Source organism: Podarcis vaucheri, assembly GCF_965113315.1.
Source record: "Podarcis vaucheri genome assembly, chromosome: 14".
Classification (NCBI taxonomy): domain Eukaryota; kingdom Metazoa; phylum Chordata; class Lepidosauria; order Squamata; family Lacertidae; genus Podarcis; species Podarcis vaucheri.
Window position 1 is genome coordinate 12,609,469 of NC_138752.1, and position 7,740 is coordinate 12,617,208.

The following is a 7,740-nucleotide window of genomic DNA, read 5'->3' on the forward strand; positions in this document are numbered from 1 at the left end:
CCCTATACAGGGCTGCCTTCAGATGACTTCTAAAGGTTGTATAGTTACTTCTCTCCTTGTCTCAGGGGTCACACAACTCCATACCCTCCAACATTTCTCTGGCAAAAATAGGGACATCCTAAGGAAAAGTAGGACATTCGAGGATCAGATTAAGAAAATGGGAAGGCTGTAAATCCGGGACTGTCCCTGGAAAATAGGGGCACTTGGAGGGCTAGTTAACTCGGCTGGAGAACTGTGTTGCAATTTTTTTAAAAGTTTGCATTGTTTCAGTTTGCATATGGCTTTGGAAGGGTGAATTAAGTAAGGTAATTCACCTTTAAATCTGAACTGAAGCAAATTTCTCTTTATCCCTGTCACCTGATTCTCTCATGACCCTGATCGCAGCCAGATTTTTATAAAGGCCCAGGGTCTTTACGGCGTAGTTGTATACATGCCTCCAAAGAAACAAACACAATTCACTTCCATGTGATCTACTCCTCTTAGTGTGATTACTATTGCAGCCTTTGGAATGCTGTATCTTGGCTCTCAAATGCCTTGGCTCTCGAACAAATCAGGTCCCAAAAGACCGAAACCTGGAAGTGATTGTTCCGGTTTCTGAACGTTCTTTTGGAAGCTGAATGTCCAACACGGCTTACACGGCTTCCAATTGGCTGCAGGAACTTCCTGCAGCTAATCAGAAGTTGCGCTTTAGTTTCCGAACATTTTGGAAGTTGAACGGTCTTCCAGAATGGATTCCGTTCGACTTCCAAGGTACGACTGTATTTAGGATGTGGCTTTAATTCAGGGATGGAAAGCCTCCAGGTAGAATCCAATTCCCATCAGCCTCAACCGGCATGGACAATGGTCAGTGATGATAGTTGTAGTCTGGTAACATCTGAAGATTCCAAATCCCTTCTAAAAATCTGATTTTCATTTTGCAAACCGCCCCAGGAATTTGTGTCAAAAGGGCAGAGTAAAAACGAAAACACAGGCAGGGAAACATCAGTTCTCCTTTTGTGGGAGGTTTTGCTATTGGTGAACTTAAAATATTAAGTAAGCACAGTTATTTTGCTGTGAGGATTTGCAGTCTACATCTGCGAAAGGCAGGCGTTTTCTGTCCTTAAGGAGATAAAGAAAGCTGCCACAAAGGTGTATTTATAGCTCAGACTGTCCTCCAGGAAGTGAAAGAGAAGGAAAGACACTTCCCTGCTGTCAGTTTCAGATGACATAACTTCAAAGCTTAAAGTTTCAGCAGTAATTCCCCTATTTAAGCCATATGCCTTACACATAACTGCAACTGACACACAGCTGTTCAAATGCTTGCTTTACCAAATAAGAGATTTTACCCCAGGATTTTTTCTGCTAAAAACTTTGAGCTAAGTCCTCCCACCCTCCACCTGAAAAACAACCCTGTTCCTTAAAAGCAGTGTGTGTTTGGGGAAAATCATCACTTTTTCTTTCTGATTTTTTCTAAACAACTTTAAAGTAACTATGGAAACAGATGCTCAATGAGTTTCCAAACCCATATCATTGCAATACAATCTTATTAAGAGTTGTAGTAAATTTTATACCACTGAAGAAGAGATCAGAACAGCCCACTTTATTGTTTGGGGACATCTTATAATCGTCTGTACAATTGGTCATGTGGAAGAAAACCCAAGGATGTTTTACGGAGAAGAAAACAGGATTTATTGTTGCTAAGTAAGAGCAGAAACAGCAAGCTCATCCAGTTGTGGAGCACAGAGATGCCTGTGGGATCCCAGCACAAGAGAACTCTAACCTCCTGCAGTTTCCAACAACTGGTGCTGTATTCAGAAGCATTACTGCTTACCCAGCATGACCACATAGCCAACTGGGGGGATGTGGGTGGCGCTGAGGTCTAAACCTGTCAGGGAACTACCATCGGAGCCAGAGGGAGAGGGAGGGCTCCAGACGGATTCCGGAGAGCGTGCCAGGAGGGAGAGAAGCAGCACATCTTCTGGGGAAGGAAATCAGTGTAACACCAGTAGAGAAGGGGGGCAGATGGGGGAATTGGCAAGGTGGCTCCGAGACTCTTCGCCGGGAACCAGTGGGGAGAGCCCGGGTCCTCCGATGCCCACACACTCCCTGCGCAGAAGGCTTCCGCGCAGGGAGGCTAGGAGGAGACTAAGCGTCAAAGAGCTTCTTTGCTGGAAGAAGTTCAAGAAATGCCCACTAACGGATTCTGCCAGCGATTGAGACAGCCACAGGTGCGTGGCTGTCCAGACAGAAAGGGTTCATACAGGCAACCAGCCAAGAGTGGCGTTGATTTACACACAAGCAACCCCTAGAACTATTACAAAACCACTGGGCCAGGAAAGCTATCTGTGGACAAACGGCAGTTTCCTTGGCCTGAAAGAGAGATGAGCACCACACCCCATAGTTACCTTTGACTGGACTTAACTTCTCTTTTTTTTACACTTCAGCAGACAGAAAAAGTCTCTGTAAAATTTTACATTTATATATAAACATCTTAGAATGAATTTTTGCAAATAATAATTTTAAAAAAGGATGCAGGTGGAGCTGTGGGTTAAACCACAGAGCCCAGGGCTTGCCGATCAGAAGGTCGGCGGTTGAAATCCTCGTGACGGGGTGAGCTCCCGTTGCTCGGCCCCTGCTCCTACCCACCTAGCAGTTCGAAAGCACCTCAAAGTGCAAGTAGATAAATAGGTACTGCTCCGGCGGGAAGGTAATCGGTGTTTCCATGCACTGCTCTGGTTTGCCAGAAGCAGCTTAGTCATGCTGGCCACATGACCCAAAAGCTGTACGCCGGCTCCCTCGGCCAATAAATCGAGATGAGCACCGCAACCCCAGAGTTGGTCACGACTGGACCTAATGGTCAGGGATCCCTTTACCTTTTATTTTAAAAATCAGGTGGAAAGTATCCACTCTTCTGACAATAATTGAATTTCCACTCCTGCAGGTTGTCCCCATCCACACTTGATTAGGGATGGAAGGATCTGTCAGTTTTGGTTTTCACAGCCAAGAGAATGAGTCAAATCTGAGTTGGGGCAGTGCTTTCTCATTCCTGCCATCACTCTGATGTCTTGTGGATAACAAGGAATAAGGGGGAGAGGGAGAACTGGAACATATAAAGTCCATGTTTCGCTGGCAGTAACTTTCCAGGGTTTCAGAGAGTGGAAATTCACAGGCCTACCTGGAGGCACTAGGGACACGGGTGGCGCTATGGTCTAAACCACAGAGCCTAGGACTTGCTGATCAGAAGGTCGGTGGTTCAAATTCCCGCGGCGGGGTGAACTCCTGTTGCTCGGTCCCTGCTCCTGCCAACCTAGCAGTTCGAAAGCACATCAAAGTGCAAGTGGATAAATAGGTACCGCTCCGGCGGGAAGTTAAACAACTTTTCCATGCACTGCTCTGGATCGCCAGAAGCAGCTTAGTCGTGCTGGCCACATGACTCAGAAGCTGTATGCCAGCTCCCTCTGCCAATAAAGCGAGATGAGCGCCACAACCCCAGAGTCGTCGGCGACTGGACCTCACGGTCAGGGGTCCCTTTACCTTTACCTGGAGGCACTAGGGATTACCTGGGACCTTCTGCCAGCAGGGCAGATGCTTTGCTACTCAGCTATCGCAGGGGATGGCAGAGGGAGTCTGGTTGCTACCCCCAGGAGCACAAGGAGATGAAAAACAGGAGTAAACAGGAGGCTCCCCCAACACATTGCAACCAAAATTTCTTTCAGCCGTTGTGTCATATCCAGTGAGAAGTTATGAAACAGCTCCCCACTGACGGCCATTTCAGCATTTTCAACAGGCGTTAGGTCTGTCTCCATTTTCCACATCGGTTTTGAGTTTGGTGGCGGTGCCTGTTTGAAATGCATCTCCGTTGCAATCTTCAAGCGGTTTTATTGGGATGAGAACAAGCAGCTCCGTTAACGCCTGCCTTGCAATGCTGCAAGCTGTTTCCCTGTTACTATATATAAATGTCGAAGACGCACAGGAAGTTTCCACTTCAGTTGGAAAGGGCGGGCAGCACGGGAGGTGTTGCAAAATGGGGAAGCTGTAGCTCAGGGACAAAACAGCTACTCTACAGGCAGAAAATCTCAAGTTCAGTCCCCAGCATTTCCCATGTAGGACTTGGAAGGACTGCTGTTTGAAATCCTGGAGGAGGGATAAAACAGGGTTGGAAGACCGGTTGTCAGTTTTCACCCCTGAAATGTCGCTGTCCATCAAACTAAAAGGTAAAAGGTTAAAGGTAAAGGACCCCTGGATGGTTAAGTCCAGTCAACAGCCGTTTACCTTCCCGCCGCAGTGCTACCTATTTATCTACTTGCACTGGCATGCTTTCGAAATGCTAGGTTGGCAGGAGCTGGGACAGAGCAACAGGAGCTCACCCCGTCATGGGGTGACAATTGGCAAGCCCAAGAGGCTCAGTGATTTAGAGTGTACACACAGTCTCTGCCGTCGCAAGGTTTTAGTGTGGATGTAAACCTTACACTGTAATTATATATATAATTTTAAAGGTTGCAAACATTTTTTCCATAAACCTATATGTAATATAAATAGCAGGATAATAAACATGTTTATTAAAAAAGTTAAGCATTATAAACATTGCTTCAAAATCTTTAATGAATAAACATTCAATGTAATAAACAATATTTACAAAAGATTTACAGGCTGGTGTTCAGCTAGCGTGGGCCCACTGAGATAAATGGAGTTCTGAGCAATACTTTGTAAAACTCATTTTCAGGGGCTGCCTCAAAACTGCCAAGATCCGACAACAATCCATGCTCTAAAATCTTGCAGACAACATAGGTACAAACACAGATATTGTGTATATACATGCCTGTTGACTGGCAGCACTGAAAATCAGGTTGGCTATGCCCAAACCACTTATGGACTTATGGACTTATGGTTTAAAAAGTCATTTTTATTGCCATCTCTGGAAAAACTGACCCATCAGATAACATGGTGCTAGGGGCAATATGGACCCATCTGTTTGGGGTTTTTTCGTGATTTATAAGTCCAAAGAATTTCTTGGTTGGCACATTCCTACTAAATACGATTTGATCTGGCAATGTTTACGAATATATATTGTGCATAAATATGAACCTCATATCCCACCATGGGATGTATTTTGTGCCAATCGTTCTTTTTCTACCTCTTTTTCTAAAATATTGTATTTATATTCTCCTTGCTGTAATGGCTGTTTTTCCACTGTCATTTAGTTTGTTGTTTCATTTATTGTGTTTGCAGAAAATTCAGCCAAGAGATTTGCTTTGTTCATCCTGGCCTCAGCAGCCAAGCAGCTCATCAATCATCATTGCTTGGAGCACGATACGGAAACCCTGTCCTCTTCTTTGCCCATGCTTTCTGCCATCTGCTCAGCAAAGATCTGCAGAAATCTAAAAGAGCAGTCAGCAACGTACAATGGAAATTTTAAGCAACATTCCGCAGAGACTTAACAATGCTATCCTAGGCATATCCACTCAGAAATAAGTCCTATTGAATTCAAGAGGGTGCACTCTTGGGAAAATGTGTTTAGGGTTTGCCATCTCAACATCACATATTAGCCAAGCCAATTTTATATCTGCATTTGAGATGCCCAGTGATATAGTCATCCTGTTTAATCCTCTCCCCAGAAGGGCTTCCCAGAGTTCCCTGGGAAGACAGGTTAATTGTTAAACCACTCTGGGAACTGTAGTGGGATGATACCGCTTTAGATGCCCGGTGCAGATGGGGCCTGGTTATTTTGGAGTCAACCCAGGAGGAAGCAGCTATCCACCTCTCAAGGAAACAGCAAGCAATTTTAGGAATATGCAGGAATGTTTTATTTATATTAAAAAAAAACATTTAGGGGAAACTTCTTACACAGCAGTCTTCAAAAACCAATTAAGAACAAGACATGTGCAACATAGATTCTTGCTAGCTAAATGGCCTTTGGTCCTCTTCCATCTCTTAATAAAGCTTGATAAAATGGTCACTGATTGCATTACCTGGGCGGTCTGGCCATTCTTTTGTGATGGTTAATACTTGATTGTGTTTGCAAAAAATTCAGTCAAGAGATTTGCTTTGTTCATCCTGGCCTCAGCAGCCAAGCAGCTCATCATGGTTTTCCATCATGGCAGCTCAGCCATGGTTTTCCCAGTAGTGATGTATGGAAGTGAGAGCTGGACCATCAAGAAGGCTGATCGCCGAAGAATGGATGCTTTTGAATTCTGGTGCTGGAGGAGACTCTTGAGAGTCCCATGGACTGCAAGAAGATCAAACCTATCCATTCTTAAGGAAATCAGCCCTGAGTGCTCACTGGAAGGACAGATCGTGAAGCTGAGGCTCCAATACTTTGGCCACCTCATGAGAAGAGAAGACTCCCTAGAAAAGACCCTGATGCTGGGAAAGATGGAGGGCACAAGGAGAAGGGGCGACAGAGGACGAGATGGTTGGACAGTGTTCTCGAAGCTACCAACATGAGTCTGACCAAACTGCGGGAGGCAGTGGAAGACAGGAGTGCCTGGCGTGCTCTGGTCCATGGGGTCACGAAGAGTCGGACACGACTAAATGACTAAACAACAACAATACTTCAGTTCCTGAACCCAGGTCACAGGCTCACCTTATTCATACATAAATATGCTCTTAAGACAAGATTTGTAAGCAAAAAGACAATAGGAACGCTTTCCCCATTTGCCTCCCTTACTTCAGAGGAATATTTGAGCTCCTTAGGAGAGTCAAAATGGCTTCAGTATTGCTCTCCTGTACTATTTCAGACACACACATATATATTTATGTGTACATTTATGAATATTTATTCTATATTTGAGACCTCAAAATTATTATAACACAGGGAAGCAGAGCCTTCTCAGTGGCATCCCTACGGGGACTCTGCAAGGAAATCTGTATGGCATTGTCTCTGTTGATTTTAAAGAAAACCCCATAAACTTTTATTATTTATCATTCCAGTCTGTGTTTGGTTAAGGTACTGTGCAGAAAGAACGGTTAGCTGCCGCAGGAATCAGCTTAATGGAATGGCCTGTAGCCAAGGCAGCGCTAAGCAACTTGTTCCACAAGCACAAAGATTTATGCTTGCGCAATGAAACTTTCCTCCTCCTGCCATGTGTCCCCTAAATCTGTTACGAAGGTTGCCCCAATCCTCGGGAGCAGATCTGGGGAGGGAGCACGGAGCGGGGAATTCTGTTGCAAAAATGTAAATCCTTGCATGAACAGAGCGAGTGTATCAGATACTATCCAGTGATTCAAATTAGTGGGATATTGCTTTTTGATGTTTGCAAATTGCCTTGTGTCCTGAAAGGTGTGTCAGAAATCCTTTAAATCGGGGACAGGTAGCTGGGGAGACTTCTGCCAATTTTTGTACTCCAGCTCCCAGCAGCCCCAGCCAACATGTCCAGAGCAGCGGCAGAACAAGCTGATTGGGCGCCTGGGGCGGTGCGTGTGCCCTGCACTCAGGGGCGGGGCCAGCCATCCATGGGGGTGGGGCCAGCTGCCCATGGGGCAGGACACTCTGCGGGGCCTCTGAGGAGTGTGTTGGTCCTGTGGGTTAACCGTGAGGCGAGGTCCGAGTCCAGTCTGAGGTCGAGGGTGCGGTATGGAGGCTGTCCATCAAAACTGAAGCTGGGTCCAAGGCAGGGAGTCGGATGAGGTCAGGAGCTCCAGCAGAAAAGCAGGACAGGTTGCAGGCAGGAACTAGCTAACAACAATGTTGCTCCCGCAACTTGGGACTGGGGCTGGCCGGCTTTTATCTGCCCCAAGGCATAGGGCGGCCCCGGTCCACAG